Source organism: Pelodiscus sinensis, chromosome 2 (genome assembly GCF_049634645.1).
Source record: "Pelodiscus sinensis isolate JC-2024 chromosome 2, ASM4963464v1, whole genome shotgun sequence".
NCBI lineage: Eukaryota > Metazoa > Chordata > Testudines > Trionychidae > Pelodiscus > Pelodiscus sinensis.
This window is the reverse complement of record NC_134712.1, coordinates 84,590,220-84,615,940: the sequence shown is the minus strand read 5'-3', so window position 1 is coordinate 84,615,940 and position 25,721 is coordinate 84,590,220.

Genomic DNA, 25,721 nt, shown 5'->3' with positions numbered 1-25,721 from the left:
TACTTAGGAGTCTTGATGACAGAGGCTGCCCAGAGCAGAGAAGTACAATTGCAGAAGTTCTGCAATTCCTTAGTTCACTCATGGCAAATAACCACTCACACCATGATTAATACTTCTTCTTCTTTTTTTTTTCTTCTTCCGGAGGGGAACCCAGAAATTCCAAATGCTTGAAAGTCTCTTGGCTATCCCGGTAGAATGGTTTTTTTCACTAACACATTGGTGCTTATTCTACAGTTGAACTTGCTTGGTGGGCATGTCCAAGTGTCAGGCTGCAGATGCAGAAATGATCACTTCAATTTCAAATGTTATGCTTGGATCTGTTCCCATTCTCTTTAATGGAAAAGGGTTGTGCCCTGTTCTAGTGCAGTTAGCTCACACATGAGATTAGTATGGTAAGGAAAATATTAGCAGGTAGTTTTTTTTCAACTATCCCATTTGTAAATGAAATATTCTCTCATTTATGTTTTGGTTGCATTTTATAAAATGAATAGTTTAAAATCCCAGTGTAGAATCACTGTACCCAAGCCAATTTGATTGTCATTCTCTGAGAAATAAGGCTTAAAATGAATGGTGCATGGAACCTACTTATGATGAAGGCTAGTGAGAAAATGTCCAATTTAGCATTTCTAATTGGACAAGCAACTCATCTAATAACTTAGATTACTCTATGAACTATCTAATTTGCTTATGCTAAAAAGCATTGTTTATACTTTCTACCTGCTATCACATTTTCAGTTTTTCATTGAATTATGGCTGCCTCACTAGCTTACAGTATGTGCCTCTGATAGGTGTCTGAAGCAAAACAGAAGTTCTGCAATTCCTTCATTCACTCATGACAAATAACCACTCACACCATGGTTAATACTTTTTTTTTTTTTTTGCTTAAACCTCACAATGTCAAGGATGCCATGATTTTGTCTAATTGAGAGCTGCACTGACAACATCCCAGGAATCTACTGGCTACATTTAATTTGCATTAAAATGTAGCCCTAGATTGCAGGCACCCTCTGTTACTGAAGGCACAATTTGAAGAGATGACAAATGTTAATGCTCTGTCTTGAGGTGACTCTCTTTTATTGAAGTGAAGCTAGACTATTGTCAGGCGGGGTGGGGGGGAAGGGGCTGTGGTCTTCAAGTATTTTGCTTTGATATAAAAAATGAGGGCAGCAGATAGCCACACCTGGCAGGCTCATAGAATTTAGCGGGTCACATTTCATATAGCTGGTAAACAGGAAGGAAGGAACAAAGGAAGGAATTCTAAGTCCTGATGCTTGGGCTGCCAGAGACCAAAATGGCTGATCTAAATTATGCCGGCTTCATCAGCCCCAGAGCTAAAATTGCCAACTTTCTACTCTCACAAAACCGAACACCCTGGTCCCATCCCCTGGCATGCCCCTTCTGTGAGGCCCTACCTCTGACCCATCATTTCTCCTCATCCCTGCTCACTCCATCCCCCTTCCCTCTGTCACTCACTCTCTCCATCCTCACTCATTCTGGAGCAAGGGATTGAGTTTGAAGGAGTGAGAGCTCTGGCTAGTCATGCAGGCTCGAGTGCGGGGCCAAAGATAAGGGATTTGGGGTGCAGGAGCGGGCTCTGGGTTGGGGCTGAGGGTTTGGAGGATGTGAGGGGGCTCTGGGCTGGGGCGGGGGTTTGGAATACTGCAAGGCTCTTGCACAAAAAAAGAGCTCTTGTGCAAAAGGGGGGGTTTGCACAAAAAGGAGCTGTCTACACAGCTCTTTTTTGCCCATTAACCTCTTGCACAAAAGGGATCCAAAGAGGAAATGCAAATGTGAGCGCAACATATTCAAATGAGCACCCATTTGCATTTCCTCTTGTGGAAAAGCCTTGCTGTATAGACATAGCCTGTGTGTGTGTGTGCGTGCGTGCGTGCGTGCGTGCGTGCGTGTAGGCTCTGGCTAGGGCGCAGGCTCTGGTGTAGGCTGGGGTTGAAGGGCTTGGAGTGTAGGAAGGAATTCCAGGCTGAGATGGAGGAGTTCAGAAGGCAGGAGTGCGATGAGGGCTGAGGTAGGGGGGTAGAGCTAAGGGGGAGGTGTTAGGAGAGCTAATGGGAGCTTCAGGGGTGGCACTTGGGGTGGGACAGTGAGCAAACCCCTCTGGCTGCCCCGGCGTAGAAGCCAAATGGGAGACAATGCTGCTGCTTCTGGGAACCATGCAGAGCCAAGGCAGGCAGCCTCCCACTAGTTCGAATTAAGGGGCTACACAGCCCTTAATTCGAACTAGTAAGTTTGAACTAGGCTTAATCCTCGTAGAATGAGGTTTACGTAATTCGAACTAAGCGCTCCGCTAGTTCGATTTAAGTTCCAACTAGCGGAGCGCTAGTGTAGCGCCTATCAAAGTTAATTCGAACTAACGTCCGTTAGTTCGAATTAACTTTGTCGTGTAGACATACCCTAACAGGATAGTCCCTCCAGCACTATCCCTTGTGATTGAAAATTAATTGATTCCTCACTTACCCAGCTATGCAATGTTGCTAATCCCTGCCCTGGGAACAGGCAACTGGAATGGTTGGAATGGTCCCTTAGCCAGAGGGAAAGAGTTAAGCTCTTATTTACCAGCTTGTGGAGAAAAATGTATAGATGCAATTATATTACTCCTATCAGAGTGCCATCTGTGATTATGAGTTTATAAGTGTCGTCATGTGAAGGTGTTTTTAATATACTTGAACTCCACCTAAGACAAAAAATGAGCTGTGTGAGGAGTTGAACCATTCACAGGAATAGGCAGTTTTCCAAATCAAAGGCTACATCTACACTGGCATCCCTTCCGGAAAAGGGATACTAATGTAGCACGTTGGAATAGGCAAATCCGCGGGTGATTTAAATATCCCCCGTGGCATTTGCATTAACATGGCTGCCGCTTTTTTCCGGCTTGGGGAAAAGCCGGAGAAAAGCGCCTGTCTAGAAGTTATTCTCTGGAAAATAAAGCCTTTTCCGGAGGATTTCTTATTCCTACTTGAATAAGGAATAAGAAATCCTCTGGAAAAGGCTTTATTTTCCGGAGAATCACGTCTAGACTGGCGCTTTTCTCCGGCTTTTCCCCAAGCTGGAAAAAAGCGGCAGCCATGTTAATGCAAATTCCGCGGGGGATATTTAAATCCCCCGCGGATTTGCCTATTCCAAAGTCTACATTAGCATCCCTTTTCCAGAAAGGGGTGCCAATGTAGATACAGCCAAAGTGTCTGTTTATGGCTTCAGTATTAAGATTCTGCCTCCCTCCTCCCCCCACCTGCAGCTGGACTAGAGCAATGGTAGAAGTCTGAGGCAGGGAGACCTGTTTGAATTGGGTTTCCGCTGATATTCCTTGTGCTGCTGACAGAAGGTTCTGGGTGGCATCTGAGCTCAAATAAAAGGAATTCTTGTCTGAGGATTTTCACCATTCCTGCTTCTGGAGAAAGGGTCCTTACGGAAAGGGCTTAGACCTGTGCTGTTGCGAAGCTAACCAAAAAGGTAGCTCATAGGTAGATTTTTTTTCATGCATCCTCCCACTTCCTCTGCAGTTTCTTTCTTTGCCCGAATAGTCACAGTATGCCTACTATTGATTGGCAAATATCTCAGCATTCACATTGGAGTCTCTTTGGATATTCAAAACCACAAATACAAATATCAGCCATCCTGAATAACTACTCCCTTTCCAAAAGACATCTCGTCCCTCAGTGTTTCTTTGATTTTCCTCCTCTTTAGTTGTCTTTCCAAGAATGAGGGTAAATCCACTAGTAAAAGGATACGTCTACACTGCAACACTGTTTCGAAATAACTAGCACTGTTCTGAAATAACTGAGTCCACATCTACACAGCAGGCAGTTATTTTGAAGTGGAGGATTTCTTACTCCAACTCTTGTAACCCTCATTGTACGAGGAATAAGGGAAGTCAGAAGAAGAGTGCTCTACTTCAAAATAAGTGTTGTGTAGACGCTCTCTATTTCAAAATAAGCTATTTTGAAATAAGATACGCAATTGACATAGCTCAATTGGTATAACTTATTTCAAGTTAAGCCCTGCAGCATAGACACACCCATCTGATCCTGTTAGCAGCTAACTCCCTTATTTCTCTAGGGTCTCCCATTTGGAGACCCAGAGACCTTCTCAGCCAAGCCAGCTGCCGCTTCTTCCTCTTTTTCTTATGTGGATTTAAGAGACTATTATTACCTAAATCCCTGGTGGTGATAAAGTCTGCAAGATGTATGCCTAGGTTATTGTCTTCCCTGAGGGTATGTCTATACTACAAAGTTAATTTGAAATAACAGTAGTTACTTCGAATGAACTTTAATAGCATCTACACAGGCAAACCGCTATTTTGAAATAAATTCGAAATAGCGGAGCCCTTATTTCGAATTTGTTAAACCTCATTCTACGAGGAGTAACGCCAAATTTGAAATAGCTATTTCGAATTAAGTGCTGTGTAGACACTTAATTCAAAATAGGGGGCCTCCAGCCCTTCCCAGGGAGCCCTTGTGGCCACTCTGGGCACAACCAGGAAAACTTACTCTCCTCTCCCCTAGCCCTGGAGCCATTAAAGGGGTAAACCCTGGCCACAGTGCCTGTGCCAGCTCCAAGCCTGCCAGCCCAGAGCCAGCAGCAGCCAACGGGGCCCCTGACCCAGTGGCCCCAAAACATGAGCCAGCAAGCCACAGGCAGTCAGTCCTCCACCACTCCCCAGGAGCAGTCTGCCAGCTCCCAAGAGCCTGACAGGGGCTGGAGAAGGTGGGCACCTTCCTGGTCCAGGGTGGAGATTATGGACTTTATTCAGGTTTGAGGGGGAGGCCCCCAATGTCCATGATCTCCACACTAGATGGAGGAATGTGGCTGTCTATGGCAGGATAGCTGCCAGTCTGGCCATCAAAGGCCACATGCGAACCCAGGAGCAGGTTAGCATGAAAGTCAAGTTGGTCCGGCGAGACCCCCCAAACCTGAGCCCTGAGCTTCCGCTCCCTCTTCTTCCCCTTGCTTTCCTCTTCCAGCTCCCTCCTCCCAGGTTTCCCCCTCCCCTCTTCCACCCTCTCTCTTCCCCCTCCCACCTCCTTTTCCCAGTCTCCCCAGAGGTTCATCTGCCCCCAGTTTTGTTCAATAAACCCATTTTCTATTTTTGAACATACGTGTCTTTTATTTGACATCAGGAAGGGGGGCTAGGGAGGGGTAAGCGGATGAATGACGTGAGGGAGGAATGGGGCACGAGTCCCCAATGCAGAGGACCGGGGGGGGGGGGCTCTGAGGGCTCCTTGGGGTGGATGCTCTCCCTCAGGGACTCCTGGATCCTGACAGCACCCCGGTGGACCCCCCGGAGGGCAGCCTTCAGCAAGTGCAGCTGGGCTGATGGCAACGACCCCACAAGACACACCGGCATGCCCAGGGGCAGCTCTGGCTCCATGTGGCCGAGTGCTGTGGTGTCCCGAGTTCGGGCACTCCAAGACAGGACTGCTTTGCTGTCCCTCATCGAGGTAGACAAGCAAGAGGGGAACCCTGAGAACTGTCTGTCCGGGGTGGGGGTAGGGTCCCTTTAAGCACGTAACTCAGTTAGCCTCAGGCAGCAGCCCCACACACTAAGTCCTAACCTGATGCCCTGCCAGCACTGGTTCCAGCCAGCCTTAACTTTGGTTCAGGGTCTACTCAGTGTGGACGTGCTATTTTGAAATAGCAAAATGCTATTTCAAAATAGTTTTTGTGTATAGATGCATTATTTCAAATTAGCTTAATTTGAATTAACTATTTTGAATTAAGTTAATTCAAAATAGCACTGTAGTGCAGACATACCCTTAGAGAGGATGGAGGAATGCAGAATGCCTGGTGAGTTGTTGCTAAGCCAGGCAGCATAAAAATAGCGGTTCTGACTAGTGAACCTACCTCCTCTCAGGATGGATAATATATTACCCGATAAGGACAAATCTACGGAAAAAATAGTCATCAGTAGTTTGTTTGGCAAATCATTTTATTCTCTCTGATTGAATCCTACGGCACATCTATACTTACTCATGGATCGACACTCCAGAGGTTGATCTTCTGGCATTCGATTTTGAGGTATTACTGGTATAGACCTGTAATTCAAATGCTGAGATCAGCTCCCAACAGCGCCTGTACTCCTTACAGTCACAAGGAGTACAGGAAATCAACAGGAGCATCTTCTCCCATCAGCCTCCCGCTGTGTGGACATCAAGTTCAGCTTAAGATAAAGCCAACTCAGCTATGTATTCTAAGTAGTTGGAGTTGTGAACCTTAAGCTGACCTTCCTGGTCTGGTGTACACCAGGCCTGAATGTTTTCCTACTTCCTCTATAGCGTTTCTCCTCTTCTCACTATCCCTCTTTCCCCTTTTTTGTCTTTTTTCACCTTAATCATTGACCAACTGGTTTAACATGGTCCCAATATACAACTCTGCATCCTCTCCCTTTTCTTTTTATGAAAATCTATTGTCCATTTAGAACAAACCTTAGATAAGAAAGACAAGCTGCAATTTAGAATCATAGAATCATAGAACACTAGAACTAGAAGGGACCTCGAAAGGCCATCGAGTCCAGTCCCCTGCCCTCACTGCAGGACCCAGTACCATGTAGACCATCCCTCATGAGTCCAGCAGAACTCACTTGTATAATGCTGTGCTGAAAAATAAAATGATTTTTAATATAAAACTGAACTTTTAAGAAAATATGTAAATTATTATATGCTTCTCGATGGACCCCCTATAATTATATTTTCATATTCTCTGACTCAAATGATGGCAGAGGATGGATCAATTATGATCCTTCGGCTACATGCTGTTCTTTTTCTTTTCAGTAAAGGATAATAGATAATTATAGCTTAGAAAAGGTCAGGAGAATGGTAATATGCATGTTGAAGAAAAAAAAAACTAAAGGATTATTTCAACCTTTACCAAAAAAATTTTTTAAAATGAAGATTCATCTTGGGTTGTGAAAAAGATTTATTTTTCTTCTAGAAACCAATCCTCCCAAAGCTGTGAAGATTTTACACTGTGTGCTATTTATTTATTTTTTCTGCAATACGTATTGATGCTTTTGGGGAAGGGAAATCACTCCCAGAAAAATAATTCCACTTCCTGAATTGGTCTGCTGACAAAAACTCATGTTACTCATGGGATTTAAACATATTTTAAAACTTCGGTGATCTCAATAATCAATTACAATTTCAAGATATGTTTTGGTGTTCTGTTTAAAGCTGAATTTTTCATACAACTCCAGTGCCAGCAGGTGTTCCTTGAATTTAAGGGATTGCTAGAAAATTTTAAAGGTCTTACTTCTTCTGGAAAAATTACACTTATCCCATTGACAAGGCTAACTATCTGCCCCTTATCTTGAACAACAGATTAACTATCAAGGAAAAGGTAAATCTGAAGACTGTACACTGTAGATATTTATTAGAATGCCAAACCCTTTCTCTTCAATAAAAATAAGTCAAAGAAAAATGTGTCCTCTTACCACTTCTAAAAATATTACTGTCATTCAGAAATGCAGTTTGAAATTAGGACATTTCCATTTCAAAAGGGGTTTTGTGAAGAACTGCTATATATAGAAACCAGAGCCCTCATTGATAAACCTTCAGTTACTGAGCAGCAACTTTGTACTTTAATCATGCGAATGAACATATTGTACCACAAGATGTCACTCTAACAACAAATAAACTAGTGCAGTCATTTCTGTAGCTGGTAAAATAAGCCACTGAAATGTAGTTGAATATACTTCATACAGAGACCGGCACGGGGTGCTATTGGAACTAAAGAGAATTTGACTCATCTCAGCTATCTTTATAGTACCAGATATACCAGTGGATAATGTTATTACATTAAGGGAGAAATTAGAATGTAAAACAATTCCTTAAAGGTGCAACATTAAGTACTCAGAGCTACCTATTCTTTACAGCATATATGTTCTATTAATTTTGTTTAAATTACGGAGTGATATTATGAGTGACACATCCTGAAATTTCTAGCCAAACTAGTGTTTTGGCATAATCTATATCCAGTAAATGGCAAAAAGCAATTGAATGATTGAACCTTGTTTATACATTTCTTGTTCTCAACTATAGGACTGAACGAAATGGAGACATGTTTCAAAACCACGTTCGTGCACAAAAATCTGTTAATTATGTCCTTAACTTCCAGATTTTGTTCATATATTTCTTGTTCTATACTATCTGGTTGGAAGGAACATAATAGGCATGTTCCCAACCCACATTTATGCATATAAATATATTAATTACATGCTTAACTTCCAGATTTGCATGCACAAATGCAGATGTTGCATGCATGCATGCATGCATGGGGAGGGGGGATAGAATTCGCATGTGCACAACTTAAGACCATTAAAAATATGGTCCACAGGATATGTTCAATAGCCTCTTTGTTTGCTTCCCCATTCAAATAAAGGATGTCTCATCCTACAGATTATTAAAAAGTAGCATAATCACAGGAATCAGCACTTTTGTAGAAGTGCCTGTTTCAAAATTTAAAAGCATACTTAAGTTCTCAGATTTTAGTTCCTTATCATTAAAATTGTGCAGTCATTTCTTTGGAACCATTGAAGTAACATACCCCACACTTAATGGCTCATATTACTAGTAATGGAATACAAAAGAGGATCACTGCAGTAGAAGAAGATTTATAACTGGGCTTCCCACTTCTAGTTAGAGATCGATCCCAGCTGCATAATGTTTGGATTTGGATTTCTCCAAAATGTGGGGTGTTTGGTTCAAGCTCATGTCTGTAAATTATGTAAAAGATACACAGTCACGAAATTGAGGATGAAGACATTTGTCATCAGGTAGATAATGCCTGAAATTTGTAACTACTTCTTGGCTGTTTGGTTGCCTCTAAAAAACCAAGTGATGTGCTCAGTCTATTTCCTTCTCTACAATTCGTGTTGGGATGAGCCCTGCACATAAAACTTTGTGCCTGCTGGAAGAGCGTCATCACACATTCAGGAGATGAGCAGGAGTCTTTAGCTTGCTTAAGTTCCTTTCCATTAGACTCCATTTTGAGAGTGAAAGTAAGGAAGCGTGACTATTTCTCCTTTCACCCACACTCCATAATATGCATGGTTGTCACTGGCACCAGCTCCTGCTCATGGTCATTTCTTGGCAGTAGCACCCTCACCAGAGGACACTACAATCCCTGCATGCCAGAGGAAAACATTGCAGCACTGGACTTAGGACAGAATTCCTAACCTAAACAGTGCTTCGTGCAACACGGCCAAACGCCTGGTCTAACTTTACCAAAATGTCCCATTACTGCTAATACTTGGTTAGCTCCAAGGGGGAGCTCTAGTGTATAAGGACTGTGGTTAGTGTGTCACTGCACTCTGCTCAGAGCAGTTCTAATTGACACAGTGCTTAAACACTGGTGGCCTGTCAAACACTAAAGCTCCCAACAATGCAACTGCCAGTGGAGCTGAACCAATGTGTCAGTAAGAGCGGGAGATTGTTGGAAAATTTCCCTGGGGCAAAAGCTAATAGACAGACATTTCTATAGAAATACCACCACATCCCGCTGCACAGCAAATTGTACAAACTGTACATCTCAGGCGGCATAAATTCTTGCTAGTACTCTGTAAATACCACATTTAATTTTCAAGGAGATTAACAAAGGTTTCCATTATCTACGTACACAAAATAACATTTGCTTCAATATTGGACACCATATGCTTACATTTAAATTCTTAGCGCCTGAATTGGCCAGTCAGCATCATTAATTCACTGATTTCCCCCTAACGAAAAGATGTTTCTGAACTGTCAAGTTCTTATTACATCTGATTTGTCATTGAGGCTGTTGGAAGAGGTTAAGGCAGAGTACAGGTGTAATGATCCCATGCTAGGTTATGCTGCCCATCTGTGCAAGTCAATATAGAAGTCTGGTGTCTATTATAGATTGATTTGTGATTGAACTAATCACAAAATAATAATAAATAGTAATACATGCGAGCAGCAATTTTATAGTACAAACTAGATATGCTCAAAAATTTAGCTATTTTAGTGAATTGCACATGAATTAATTTAAAGCAATGGAGATCCCTTCCAGAGATTCAGACAAAATATCAACATCATAACATGAGATCTGTAATTTGCATGGAGTCACCATTGATCTGCTTAACTCCACTTGATTATAAAGTACTAATGAGTGGCCATTAGCCTATCTGAAAATTACACAAAAAGATATAACGTTTAGCATCACAAGATGAGACAGCGGGAAATAAAACAATATATTCATTCCATTGCTTACAGAGATGATATGTTTGATAAAAATATAATTTTGGTTTTTTTTTCTATTGACTGAGGGCTTGTCTACATGGTGGTATTCAGGAAATTTAATCCTAATTATCTAAAGGTGTGAATTTGAAGGTGATTAGTAACGCTGCATTAAACCCCTGCGTGAATACACTCATTCAGAAGTAAAGTAGCCTTAATTTAGTTAATCTTAATTCACTTCTTCAGCAAATTAAACTAAACAAATTAAATTCATTTTTATTGTGGATTACAGCACCCATACCAGTATGTGATGTGGTTTTTTGAAAAATCCACTTCAAATTTATAGCTTTAGTTAATTCAGAATAATTTTCCTGGATGTCCCTCTGTAGTCAAGACCTTTGTCAGGATCTGAGTAATGTTCTCCAGGCAACAAAGCAACAGCCAAAGCATTTCTTGTTGCTAGAACAATGTTATTAATCCATATACACCTCACCGAAAGGCTGCCATACTTGGTTATGTATATATGCATGGCTTGTCAAAGCAAATCTGGGACTCTCTCAGATCTGGCGGTTTTTAGCATGAAGTTCTACCACTGGATCAATGTTTTGTGAGGTGACATTTTTTTCTGTATGGTGAGGCTATGTTTCTAGGCAGCTGAAAACCCAGCTTTATCCACAAGGGTTTGTATTTACACAGCTGAGAAATTTTACCAAGACATGTCAAGATGTAACTGAAGAATGTAACACACAGTTCATCTTGATGATGATTTCAGGAGCAAAGGGATAACTCTGCTTCATAGAGGTGATGCAGTTGGATAGGTCCAGGATCTGATTATCTGGCACAGGGATCCAACCATACTGTGCATTAGGATTCAAGTAACTCCTGTCTAGAAGAAATTTTACAATCTCCATCTGGATGGCACGGCTCTCTCCTCAGCAGGGAGAAGTGCCCCTTTCCCAGTCTGGCAGCTCCATGCACAGCAGCTCTGAGGCCCTGGGCAGGGCTCATTAAGCAGCTATGGGGCCGTGCTGCTGCACAGCTTAGAGGAAACCTTGGACAAAATCCTTCAATACATCCTATCAATTGCACAAACCATATACATTCATTAGCATTGACATTTTTATAGATGTCCAAAATAAATATTTTCTGGGGACTTAATAATTTTGAATTCACTGACTTTTGGGGGGTGAAAATTATCAGTGAATACACTGTCCTGACATTCAGTAGTTTTTGAGCATTAAATAGAGTTGCCCCTCTGGTTTCATATCCATAGACTGACTTTCATGTTTATATACTGTTTTAGACCTAACTTTAATGCAATGTCATTAAACTACTGATCTCTGGTGTGCCATGCAGGATTGTAACAAGGGTGGGGCAAGTGGGGCGCTCACACCAGTCGCATCATAATCAGGGGCGCAAAGAAGCAATAAGTAAAAATATTAAGCTGCAAAAGTAAAGAGCATGGTGCATGTTAACCTAAGGAGAGGGGGCGCATAATTAATATATTGCCCTGGGTGCAAAAATATCTAATTACAGTGCAGGTGTGAGGAGGAATGGTTTAGCTACTTCACTGCTGTTCTGCTATATTTTTCCAGTGTCCTACTGAAGTCAATGGAATATACAATATACAAAATGTGTATTCGGCAGCTTTGCATTTGTTTTCCAGGGGAGATGCATTTTAGGTATCAGTCTTAACAACTGAAAAAAAATTTATTAACCTAAGCGTAGTACTATTTTATAATGTATGTTACCAAATATAGGTATCACATATCCTATGATGCCAGTCCTGCAGATATTTAGGCATACGAGTAACTTCAGACAGGTAATTAGTTCTCAGTGGGATTATGCAGTAGATGAAGTTACTCACTGTGCCTTGGTGTTTACTGATGCGGGAGAGGAGGGCTATATTTTTATGATGAATGCAAGCTTTCTGGAACGTCAGTGGAAAAATTTTACCTTGAACAGAATTGATCCTACCTCACTCCTAGTACATTCACAGAAAAGCTGTGTAGTGAGCCAACTGATAAGTAGGATTTTCAACAATATGCCATCCTAAATTATAATAAGAAAATCTATTTGATTTGCTTAATGTCAAAATATCAAAATATCAACAATGCCAAATTGTTAGCTTAACAACACAACAAAATGCTAATGTCACTATAGTCTTAAGGATCAAAATGCTTGACTTTTAAAATATTTAGTTCATCAATAAACCATTGTAAAGGTTTTAAGACCCAAATAGGAATGTAGTAAGCAAGCTTTTTTCATCTCTGATGTCAATAAGCTGAGATGAGACAAGGAACTGAATTAATCAACGTGACAAGTGTATATATATTTTAAGTGTAATGAATAAATGACACTCCTATTAATCATTTATCTCCCTTCAAACTTTAACAAATAGTTTTAGTGGTATTTACTAAATTTTTCAAATCTATAAAAAATACACATATGTATAGCAGCTAATAAGCCCACAATTCCATGGTCATGAGTGCTAGTTTTCTATATAGAAACATAGTAGTAAATTGCCACTCTATTGATTTCATTGTTAAAAGTATATATATGAGATTTGCTTTTACTCACCATTTCAAATGACTCGTTATCTTTGATGAATCCTGCTCATGTTGCCATCAGGTACCAGAGCCTCATGTAAATGACAGTTAAGAATGTAAATACGAAGAGAAAGTATTTCGGGATGGGATTTTTCAATGGGAACAGAACTGGACCGATGCTGATCACTTTTTTTAAAAAAAGGTGCTGTTCATTATCCACATCCTTGCTCTTCTTGTTATAAGCAATTCACTGTGAATAGTTATCGTCTCTGGCTCTGTAGTCTTTTCTTTTTTTCTTGGACCCACAGACCTATGATCTGCCATCTTCTTGTATGCTGCAGCATTAGAGTTGGCTGACACCTCATCCTTTGGTTGCCAGGAATTGGGCCAGGCAATGCATTCACACAATTCAGGGTCTATGCAAGTATATGGATATGCATACACAATTGATTGGCAAGCATACATCAATTGAGCATGTAAAAGTCAGATGCATGAACTTTTGAAGATATGAGTGATTTGTCAAAATGCTGTCTTGATCCGGTTTTATCCCACTCATGTTTTTCAAACGTATCCTACTCAAAGCACTAGGAGACAGAGCAAGTTAGTATATTGGTCTCTCTCACCCCTGAAGACCTAATTTAGGATTATGGTCTCTTATCCCAGTCCCTAATATCTATTTAATCACAATACAAACTGAACAAATGGCAATTGTTGAAGATAAGGAGCCCAGGTTTGCAATAGCAGCGCTATTGAAAGCTGGAATACAGATACATTGTTAGAATTACTGGGGGAAACTTTTCATGGTGCTATGAGTCAAATTCAAACTTGGTAGTATGTAACTGATCGCCCAATCACTGAGTTCAATGGAGTTGCACCCAGTTACACCAAACTTGGTTTATATGTCTGAATCATACCTGGATAGCCTCAACTTCCCAGTTTGTTTCAGTTTAAGCATTCCATCTGGCAGTAGCTGGTCAACAACCATTATAACATGCCCTTTGGGAGAGTGATAATACCTCTGGAAGATAGGTACCTGGATAGATATTGTTCAAAATATTGTATTTCTACACATAGATTTCTATCAACTTAGTCCTTCCATTTGACTAATGGCATATTTTAAATCACCGTGGTTATTTGGAATTGTTTGGCATTACAGTGAATACAAATACATACTAATAGATGAATAAAATGTTAAAGCTTCTTATGTGAGGATCTGTCACTCATTCTCCGTGGGATTTTATCCCTTTCATAAAAGCTTGGATTTTGCTACTAAAATAAATATAAATCAGCACCCCATTCTAAGCCATCCAAATTATGGAGGTGTTATTTGATTTGATTTTACTTTCCAACTCAGATGGAATCAAGTTGGAAATCCTGTAGTAAGGTCTTAGTGGCGAGACAGACAATCTTTAACCATTTCAAGCACCAAGCATAGCCATTGCGACACCAGCAAGGAAAATCCACACATGGATTGCGGAAAAGCATCCTGCCAATCTAGATGCGCTTTTCCGAAAATGCTTTAAACAGAAAACTTTTCCGTTAAAAGCATTTCCGGAAAATCATGCCAGTGTAGACGTAGCCATGTTGATAGCCTCTCTGTATGAAGATAAAAAGACATAAGTAGAAATGAAATTCTGCGTTGCACATTAGTCTATTCTGTAATCACAGACCTTCATAAGATACATCCCAGGTCTTGTCACAATAAAATTTAGAGAAAAATTAACTTGAAAAAATTGTTGACAGATCTTTTCAAGGGAACTTTCTATCCTCTTCATGTTATACCAATTATTATAGCAACGAGCCTTCACAAATCTCTGCATTCCAAATCCTTTCTCTTTCCTCTAGGCTTTTGCCATTATATTTGTTACTCCTGTTTCTCAAAGTGCATCAGTTTCTAGTCAGTCTCCATGACTACCTCTCAGATTTGACTAGATTTCAGGGAATCAGCTCTCTGGGGTACAAATACTCAGGTCAAGGGCCTGTCACCTACCCACGGGGATTAAATGAGAATTGAGAGCAAGTTCATAGAGAGGCAATGGGGAAGGGAGGAAAGAGTGATAAGAGAGCAGTGGTTCTGCCTTTTCCACTTTGTCACACAACACAACAAAGTTTTGGGACCACCCCTCTCATCTAGTTACAATGAAAGGGAGGGTTGTCTAAGACTCTGAAATCTGATTCAATATCTAGGCTGAAAACAGGCATGAAAGAGCTAAATCCCATACCTTTCCTCTAACCTTTGTAACCTTTCCCTAGTCCTTGAGCAAGCTCTTCCCTTGGTCAAAAGCAATCTAAGCACCATGCTGGGAAAATTACAGGAGGTGTCACACAAATAAAGTTTGTAAGAGGGCAGATTGTCTGAAGGGTTGGAGAACTTGGGTTGAATCACCGGGTCTAACACAAAAGGCAGCAGGAAGCTGCTGGAGGTGGCTGGTCAAGAGAGTAGCTGAGCCAGACAATAAGCAAGAGAACGTGTTCTGGGTAGGGAGGAACCCTGCCCAAGAAGTAAGGGAAAATCTGATGGACAGACCCTGAGAAAGTAGGAGGCTGTGCCTAGCTGAAATTGGGATAAAGTCCATATATGAGTTTGTGTTTTGTTTTTCAAAAGCTTTGTGTTATTTTTGGGGGGGGGGAGAGGGGGAGAAACTGAAGTGGGGTTGGGAGCTGGAGAGTCTGTACAAATATAGTGGAAATTCCGAAGACAATTGTGAGGTTGAGGAAGTTAGGTGGTGTACCATAATCATTCCTTTTATGCCTGCATCTTCTGTCAGACCTGGATGCTCTAGGCAGCCATTTGTGCTTTTTGCTTCTTCTTATTCTTTTGTTATTCTCAAAGAGTTAGCTGTTTGCTTGAGATGGTACAGTGTAGGAATGCACTGTTTATTTTCAACAAGTTCTGGGACAGGTCCCAAGGCCATCCACCTATAGGAGCACTTGGGTAGATCACATAGCTATCTTTGCTGAATGTTTCCAACCTGATAATGCTAATTATTTGGCCTGGGAAAATATGCAAAGTATCATAAGAACATAAGAACGGCCATACTGGGTCAGACCAAAGGTCCATCTAGCCCAGTATCCTGTCTACCGACAGTGGCCAGCACCAGATGCCCCAGAGAGGGTGGACTAAAGACAATGATCAAGCGATTTGTCTCCTGCCATCCCTCTCCAGCCTCTGACAGACAGAGGCCAAGGACACCATTTTATCCCCTGGCTAATAGCCTTTTATGGACCTAACCTCCATGAAATTATCTAGTTTCTCTTTAAACTCTATTATAGTCCTAGCCTTCACAGCCTCCTCTGGCAAGGAGTTCCACAGGTTGACTACACGCTGTGTGAAGAAGAACTTTCTTTTATTAGTTTTAAACCTGCTCCCCATTAATTTCATTTGGTGTCTTCTAGTTCTTCTATTTAGGGAACTAATAAATAACTTTTCTTTATCGGCCCTCTCCACACCACTCATGATTTTATAGACCTCTATCATATCCCCCTTCAGTCTCCTCTTTTCTAAACTGAAAAGTCCCAGTCGCTTTAACATCTCCTCATATGGGACCCATTCCAAACCCATAATCATTTTAGTTGCCCTTTTCTGAACTCTTTCCAAGGCCAAAATATCTTTTTTGAGGTGAGGAGACAGCATCTGTACACTGTATTCAAGATGTGGGCGTAGCATAGTTTTATACAGGGGCAGTAAGATATTCTGGGTCTTATTTTCTATCCCTTTCCTAATAATTCCTAGCATCCTATTTGCCTTTTTGACCGCCGCTGCACACTGTGTGGAAGTTTTCAGAGAACTGTCCACGATAACTCCAAGATCTCTTCCCTGATTTGTCGTAGCCAAATTAGCCCCCATCATACTGTATGTATAGTTGGGGTTATTTTTCCTGATGTGCATTACTTTACCCTTATCCACATTAAATTTCATTTGCCATTTTGTTGCCCAATCACTCAGTTTGGTGAGATCTTCTTGGAGTCCCTCACAGTCTGCTTCTGTCTTGACTATCCTAAACAGTTTGGTATCATCTGCAAACTTTACTACCTCACTGCTTACTCCTTTCTCCAGATCATTTATGAATAAGTTGAAAAGGATTGGTCCCAGGACTGACCCTTGGGGTACACCACTAGTTACCCCTCTCCAATCTGAAAATTTACCATTTATTTCTACTCTTTGTTTCCTGTCTTTTAACCAGTACTCAATCCAAGAAAGGACCTTCCCTCTTATCCCATGGCCATGTAATTTACACAAGAGCCTTTGGTGAGAGACCTTGTCAAAGGCTTTCTGAAAATCCAAGTATACTATATCTACTGGATTCCCCTTGTCTGCATGTTTGTTAACCCCTTCAAAGAACTCTAACAGATTAGTAAGACAGGATTTCCCTTTACAGAAACCATGTTGACTTTTGTCCAACAAGTTTTGTTCTTCTATATGCTTCACAATTTTATTCTTTACTATTGTTTCGACTAATGTGCTTGGTACTGAAGTTATACTTACCGGTCTGTAATTGCTAGGATGGCCTCTACAGCCCTTTTTAAATATTGGTGTCACGTTGGCTATCTTCCAGTCATTAGGTACGGAAGCCGATTTAAAGGATAGGTTACAAACCAAAGATAATAGCTCAGCAATTTCCCATTTGAGTTCTTTTAGAACCCTTGGATGAATGCCATCTGGTCCCGGAGATTTGTTAACATTAAGTTTTTCTATTTGTTCCAAAACCTCCTCTAATGACACTTCAATCCGGGAGAGTTCCTCAGATTCATCACCCACAAAGGACGGTGCAGATTCAGGAATCTCCCCAACGTCCTCAGCCATGAAGACTGAAGCAAAGAAATCATTTAGTGTCTCCACAATGGCTTTATCGTCCTTGATTGCTCCTTTTATAGCTCGATCATCTAGGGGACCCACAGGTTTTTTAGCAGGCTTCCTGCTTCTAATGTACTTAAAAACATTTTGTTATTTCTTTTTGAGTTTTTGGCTAGCTGTTCCTCAAAATCTTTTTTTGCTTTTCTTATTACATTATTACACTTGATTTGACAGTGTTTATGTTCTTTTCTATTTATTTTCTATTTATCTCACTAGGATTCAACAAGCTAATTATTGGATGTGGGAAAATATGTAATGTATCAACGATCTTGTTAGGTTCTCAAAACAACAGGTGTGATTGCTATAGATCCAACAGTATATAAAGACCGGGACTATTCCTAACATTGGAACCCCAGCATAGACCAAAGTCGCAGAAGGTGCTACGCACTGGTCACTGAGGTCCGACCGCTGTCCTTCTTCCGGGGGTTCCTGGTAGCAGGAAGGACGTAAGCATTGCATTTTATTCTGAGGTTTGCTTATGCTTAGTAAGTATTGTATTTTATTCTAAGATTTGCTTCATTGTATTTTACTCTAATATTAAGCATTGTATTTTACCCTAATATTTGCTTAGTAAAATCTTAAAGCCTTCACCCAATTTGTGTGCTTATTGCCTCCGAATCCCTTAAGGGAAGAACCATTGCCTCTTGGCAATACACATACACAGAAGACTAATGGATTCCTTCTGGGGCTTATTTGAGCCTTCTTTTGAACTGGGTGAGATCTTAAATGGACCTGAAGAGAGAGGATGGAAGCTGGACGATGCAGGTGCCCTCTGGCTCAGGAGGCAGCTGCCCCTGCTACAAAGTTCCTCTCTCCCAGAAGTACTTTTCACAAAGGCCATCTTTGGCAAGTCCTAGTCCCACAGGGCTTTACAGTCCTAGTCCCACAGGTCATTGCCTGACTTGATAACTGAATTCCATCGAGTAACATTACAATCCAGTAAGAAACACACCATTTTCTCACTGAACTAGAGGACTTTTCAGGCTGTAGGATTAGACTCAGGTAAGACAATTTCATTTACTAGTTAATTAAGGGAATACTGAATGGGGAAAAAAAACTTCTATAAGTGTCTAGAAGATAATAGAACTACGAGGAAAAAGTGCAGGGTTATAAAGAACAACTTATGTGACACTCTAAATTGGTTGTTTTTATATAATTATTAAATTAGTGGGTGAAAGGAACTTAGTTGATGAACTAGATCTTGCTTTTAGTAGAGCCTTTGACATGATGAGTCAAAGTGTTATGTGAAAAAATATTACCAGTTTAGTTTGGAGAGAACTGCCAAGATGACTAAAGACAGGAAGAAGATTCATAAACAAGGGCTAATGATAACTGGTGTGGGATTCTGCAAAGACTGGTGTTTGTTTTGGTCTTATTTAACACCTCATTAATGATCTGTTAATGAAATGTGGCACGAGCATCTGTAGGAATAAAGAGATACTAGAAAGGGACTTGGCAGAGTTAGAAATATGTGCAGAAGTTATCAGTAAAATTAACCAAAACAAATACAAGCAAACACATTTTAAAAAATTCAAAATAAAACGACATCATTTAATGGGAGGGAGTCACTAAGACTAACAACTTGAAAGCTGAGATGCTAAAAGAGATTTGAAGAGGTGAGAATTATGGAGAATAAATTAAATATGCAATGCACATGGCACAAAAAATTAATCTGACTTTAGGTTGCACATACAGAAGAGCCATATTATATAACAGGAAGGTAAAAGTTTCTCTCTGCTGAGTTCTACTCAGACTTCACTTAAAACATCACTTATGACTCTTTCCCTTTGGTTTCAAATAATACTTCATAGCATGTATAGTGCTTTTTGTCTGGAGATTGTAAAGTGCTTTGCCAAATTGAGGAAGTGTTTTCTCCCCAATTTGCAAGTGCAAGAATGAGTTCAGAAAGGAATTTGACCAAGGCCCCATAGTTTGGCAGTTGCAGACCAGTGACAGGCGATAGGTCTTCTGGTGCCTCTTTTTTGGCTCTAGTCACTGGACTATGAAACTACCCAAGCTTTTACTTGTCTATTTTCAAACACGAGTTTCTCGCACAGAACCTGACTTCTGTTAGAATTTAACCTGCAATTTTGTGGATTACAGCCATTTGCAGATGTGGGGAGTGCCTTTTATTCTTGTGTAATTGTCATCGCAATATGGGTTCTACAGACCTTGGACCTTTTGCTGCTCATTTTTCAGGTGTTTACAGATCTCTGTACAAGTACAGCAGCAAACTATGAGTGATAAGAAAAAACTTGCCACACAAAGGGACTAATTTTCTTCTGTTATGGAGATTAATGGGATTCCGTTTTGGATAAAAAGGAATCTCTTGGCTGATTAACTTTACTAAGACACTGGGAGGAAAATGCTCCAGACTCTTGTTCACTTTCTCTCTCTAGAAGTGCTTTACTTAACAGCTGTTTGTAGGGTGCCATGCAAGTGCCCGATGAGACTCAGAATGCCTCTACACAGCAGGGCTTAAGTCGAAATAAGCTATACAAATTGAGCTACGTCAATTGCGTAGCTTATTTTGAAATAGGGAGCATCTACGCAGCACTTATTTTGAAATAGAGCACTCTTCGGGTATGTCTACACTAGAAAGTTAGTTCGAACTAACGGACGTTAGTTCGAACTAACTTTCCTATGCGCTACACTAGCGCTCCGTTAGTTCGAACTTAATTCGAACTAACGGAGCGCTTAGTTCGAACTAGGTAAACCTCATTTTACGAGGACTAACGCCTAGTTCGAACTAGCTAGTTCGAACTAAGGGCTGTGTAGCCCTTTAGTTCGAACTAGTGGGAGGCTAAGGCTTCCCAGGTTTCCCTGGTGGCCACTCTGGCCAACACCAGGGAAACTCTATTGCCCCCCTCCCGGCCCCGGAGCCCTTAAAGGGCCACGGGCTGGCTACTCACTTTGTGCCAGTTGCAAGGCTGCAAGCACCCGTGCCTGCACAGCCTGCACCTGCCACACTATGAGCCAGCCATCCGAGGGCTCCCAGCCCTCCACTGCTCCCCACGACCAGCCTGGCGGCTCCCGGGAGCCTGCCCGGGGGCGCAAAAGGCGGGCGCCCGCCTGGTCAAGTGCGGAGATCGTGGACCTCATCGAGGTTTGGGGGGAAGCCTCAAATGTCCACGATCTCCGCACTAGCCACCGGAACGCGGCCGTCTATGGACGCATGGCTGCCAGCCTGGCCGCCAGGGGCCACCAGCGCAGCCGGGAGCAGGTGCGCTGCAAGATTAAAGACTTGCGGCAGTCCTACTCCCGGGCCTGCCTGCCAGGGGCTGACCCGGAGGCCTGCCCCCACTTCCATGCCCTGGACCGCATCCTGGGGCCTCATGCCGTCCCTGCCCCCCGGGACGTGATTGACCCCGGGGCAGAGGGACCGCTCCTGGACACCGAGGAGGAGGAAGAGGGCTCTGAGAGCCAGGAGCCTGCTGCCAGCCTTCCCAGGACCCGGGACCCCCGAGGCACCCCACAGAGCCGCTCGCCTGCATCATCAGAGGCCGGGGAGGCGTCCACCTGTGAGTACCCTCGTGTTCCCCTTATGTGTACGGGGGGCTGGGGCGAGAGGGAGCCCCGGGACCGTGCGCCTGGGCCTTGCCCACTACGGAGCAGCAGCTGGGGATCCTGCAGGGGCCCTGGCCTTGCAGAGGGGAGCTGGGTTTCACACACCTGGGCCCCTGGGGTAATTGACCGCTGGTCTTCTTGCACCACAGCTGCAGCACCGGGGACTGCAGGGCGCACCACCCCGCCTGCAGCAGCCGCCCGCGCCCGGGCAAGCAGGACAGCCAGGAACCAGGAGGACTACCAGAGGCGGCATCTCCGGTTCCTGGACCGACAGCTCCGTCTCCAGGACCACTGGGTCCAGGAGGACCTCAGGCTGCGCCAGAGGAGTCTGGAGGCCCTGGAGGAGCAGGGCCGTGCCCTGCGAGGCCACCTCCAGAGCCTGCTAGACCGCTTTCCATTTCCTCCTCCCCCTGCTCCCCCTCTTGCTCCCCCTCTTGCTCCCCCTGCTCCCCCTCTTGCTCCCCCTGCTCCCCCTCTTGCTCCCCCTGCTCCCCCTGCTCCCCCTCTTGCTCCCCCTGCTCCCCCTCTTGCTCCCCCTGCTTCCGCTCCTGCTTCCGCTCCTGCTTCCTCCACACCCCCTGTCCTCTCTGCCCCCCCCTCCACAACCATTCCCCACCGACGCCCCCGGACCCGCAGTGTGGCGAGACGGGAGAGGCACCCAGACTCCCACCCCTGAGCTTTCCTTTCCCTTCCTCCCTTCCCTCCCCTCCCCTTCCAGCTCCCTCGTCCCAGGTTTCCCCCTCCCTTCTCCCACCTTCATTCCTCCCTCCCCCACCCCAGTTCTCTGAAATAAACAGACATTTTTGTTGGAAAAACAGGTGTCTTTATTGTACAGTAGATAGGGAGGGGAAAGGGGAAGGGGGGGGGTAGGGTGGAAGAAGGCCCCGGTGGGGCATGCAGGGAGAGGTCAGTCCTCCTCCTCCTCCACCTGGAAGCTGTCCCGCAGGGCTTCCCGGATCCGGATGGCCCCCCGCTGGGCTTCCCGGACGGCGGCGGTGCGGGGCTGACCGTAGTGTCCAGCCATGCGGTCAGCCTCAGCCATCCAGGCTGGCAAGAAAGCCTCCCCCTTCCGCTCACACAAATTGTGGAGCACACAACATGCCGCCACCACGGGAGGGATGTTGTGCTCGGCCAGGTCCAGACGGGTGAGGAGGCATCGAAAGCGGGCTTTCAGTCGCCCGAAGGCCCCCTCCACCACGATGCGGGCCCTGCTCAGCCTGTTATTGAAGGCCTGGCGGGAGGGATTGAGGTGTCCCGTGTAGGGCTTCATGAGCCAGGGCTGCAGTGGGTAGGCGGCATCCCCCACCAGGCAGACGGGCATGTCCACGTCCCCGACCCTGATGTGGCGGTCGGGGAAGAAGGTCCCGTCCTGCAGCCGCTGGCACACGGAGGAGTTCCGGTACACCCGGGCGTCGTGTGCTTTGCCGGACCAGCCCACATTTATGTCCGTCAACTGTCCCCGGTGGTCACACACGGCCTGCAGGATGACGGAGAAGTACCCCTTGCGGTTCACGTACCGGGACGCCTGGTGTTCCGGGGCACGGATGGGGATGTGCGTCCCGTCGATGGCCCCCCCGCAGTTGGGGAAGCCGAGGGCGCCGAATCCCCGGATGACGGCATCCGGGTCGGCGAGGCGGACCACCCTGCGGAGCAGCACCCGGTTGATGGCCTTGACCACCTGCGGAGAGAGACACAGCAAAGCGTCAATCAGTGGGGCGCCCGGGTGGCTGGGAGCGTGCGTGCCCTGGCAGTGCCCCGCGCCCCACTCCCGGAAGCAACCCCCCTGGCGGCGTGTAGTACGGCCGGGACAGCCCGACCCCTCCGGTGCGGGGCGCCTTCGCCTCCTCCCGCCCCCCCCTTTGTCCCTGGGGCGGCCCATCCCCTCCTCGCAGCCCCCCTCCCCCCCGGCTCGGTGGCCGACGAGCGCCGTACCTGCATGAGCACTGCTCCGACAGTGGATCTCCCCACGCCGAACTGGTTCCCGACGGATCGGTAGCTGTCCGGCGTGGAGAGCTTCCAGAGGGCGATGGCCACCCGCTTCTGGAGGGGGATGGCGGGCCTCATGCGAGTGTCCCTTCTTTGCAGGGCAGGGGCGAGCCACTCGCAGAGCTCCAGGAAGGTGTCCCTCCTCATCCTAAAGTTCTGGGTCCACTGTCGGTCGTCCCAGCGCTCCAGGACGATGCGGTCCCACCAGTCGCTGCTGGTGTCCAGACGCCAGATGCGGCGGGGCACGCCGGTGCCGGGGCGCCGCCGCGGCTCCTCCACGGCCCCCAGGGCGGCCAGGCGGAGAGGCAGGGGGCTGACGTTCCCCAGGTGGTGCCAGGCAGCCTCGAGCCATTGCTGGCAGGCTTGCAGCAGCAAGTCCAGAACGTGCACCAGAAGGTGCAGGGCGAGCCGTGGCTCCATGTTGCCACCTGCGGCGGTCCCCCCCCGAAGGGAAGCACCGACACAGACGGGCACAGAGACCGACGCTTTGCTGTCCCTCGGCGAGGTTGGCAAGCAAGCAGGAAAAGCTGAGAACCGGCTGTCCAGGGGGGGTCCCTTTAAGCACGAGCCTCAGATAGCCTCAGACAGCAGCCACACAAAGCAACTGCTGACCTGATGCCCTGCCAGAACCGGTTTCAGCTGCCCTTAAATGCCCCCCTGCGTCCAATCAGTGTGGACGCGCTAGTTCGAACTAGCAAAACGCTAGTTCGAACTAGTTTTTAGTTCTAGATGCGCTAGTTCGAACTAGCTTAGTTCGAATTAACTAATTCGAACTAAGTTAGTTCGAACTAGCGCTGTAGTGTAGACGTACCCAGTGTCTCTCTAGTATAGTGAACCTGTGTGTGCCAGATGCTGCTGGTTCTATTTTATATGCACAGTATCTTCTATATGCACAGCATCTTTGGCTTTCTGCATTAGCTCACAGAAAACTATATCAGAACCCTAAGAATGATTCTCTGTCTGGGTACTGAGACTGGTTACAATTATTTTTTTCTGGGCAAAATTTCAGTGAAAATTAAACTTTTCTTTTACTTTTCACACTTGCTGGCTGTGTCTAGACTGGTAAGTTTTTCCGCAAAAGCAGCTGCTTTTGCGGAAAAACTTGCCCGCTGTCTACACTGGCCGCTTGAATTTCTGCAAGAACACTGACTTCCTACTGCCTGAAATCAGTGCTTCTTGCGGAACTACTATGCTGCTCCCGTTCGGGCAAAAGTCCTTTTGCGCAAAACTTTTGCGCACAAGGGCCAGTGTAGACAGCCCAGATTTGTTTTGCGCAAAAAAGCCCCGATCACGAAAATGGCCATCAGGGCTTCTTTGCGCAAAAGCGCGTCTAGATTGGCACGGACGCTTTTCCGCAAAAAGTGCTTTTGCGGAAAAGCGTCCGTGCCAATCTAGATGCTCTTTTCCGCAAATGCTTTTAATGGAAAACTTTTCCGTTAAAAGCATTTGCAGAAAACCATGCCAGTCTAGACGTAGCCACTATGTTTTCACTGAAAACCTGCAAGCTGAACATTTTGTAGTTTTCAAGATTTGGGGGTTTCAATGAAAAATTTAAAAAATGACAACAAAAATGACTTTTTGGTAAAAATGTCTGCTTTTGTTGAAAAGCAATGTTTTTCTTGGAAAAAAAATGGAGGGATTTTTTTTTGTCCAGGTCTATCAATATCTTCATTGGTGACAAATGATGGAAGAGAATTAAGCTATCCATATTTCACTATGACAGCACAGTTTCAGTACTCATGTCAGGGATGGGTTGACCTTTTTTTTGGGTTGGGGTCACTGACCCACAGAAATATCAGTGGAGGCAGCACAAAAGTGAGAAGCAAAAAGGTCCCCAAAACCACCTCACTGACATGGCCACTGACTGAGAAGCAGAAAGACACTCCTCCAATTCCCCTCACACAGCAGAGCCTAGCTGGACCCAGACTAGTAGATTTTGTGGTAGTAAAGCTGCCAGGCAGTACTTTACTGTGCCAGCTGAGGAAAGGAGGAGCGGCAGCATGTGGAGCCACTTCCTCCCCACACCAGGCAGGAAGTTGTGCTATGGATCGGATTTGGCTCTTGCTTGCCTGACACCGACCTGTGAGGCTTGGAGCTCCTCCCCCAACAACAAGGAGCTGGTGCTGGCTCTCAAGCCTTGTGGGAGGAGCTGTGGGATAGTAGGGGCATGGAGCTGGAGCGGCAAGACTGGCTCCTCAGTGCTGGGGGCGGGGAGCCCCAAGCCTCAAGGGCTGGATCTAAGAAAGCTGGGAGCTGTCGCTGTCTCCCCCCACCCAAGCCTTAGGTTCCCCCTCCCTGTCTTACATAGAATATGAGGAATTTTAGAAGGAAATTATATGGTGCCTTGTAATGGTTAATTAGAATATATCCTGACATGCCACAAAATATTATCATGGCTCCTGGGCTGAGAGAGAGAAGTGGGTGGGACTGAAGATGAAGAGGAACTAGGAAAAGCTGCACTAAGTGGCACTAAACCACAGAAAGGGGGAAAAACTCACTTAGAATTAGTGCTGCCTAAGGCAACTACTCTCTCCAGTACCTGCCTTATGAGGACTTAAA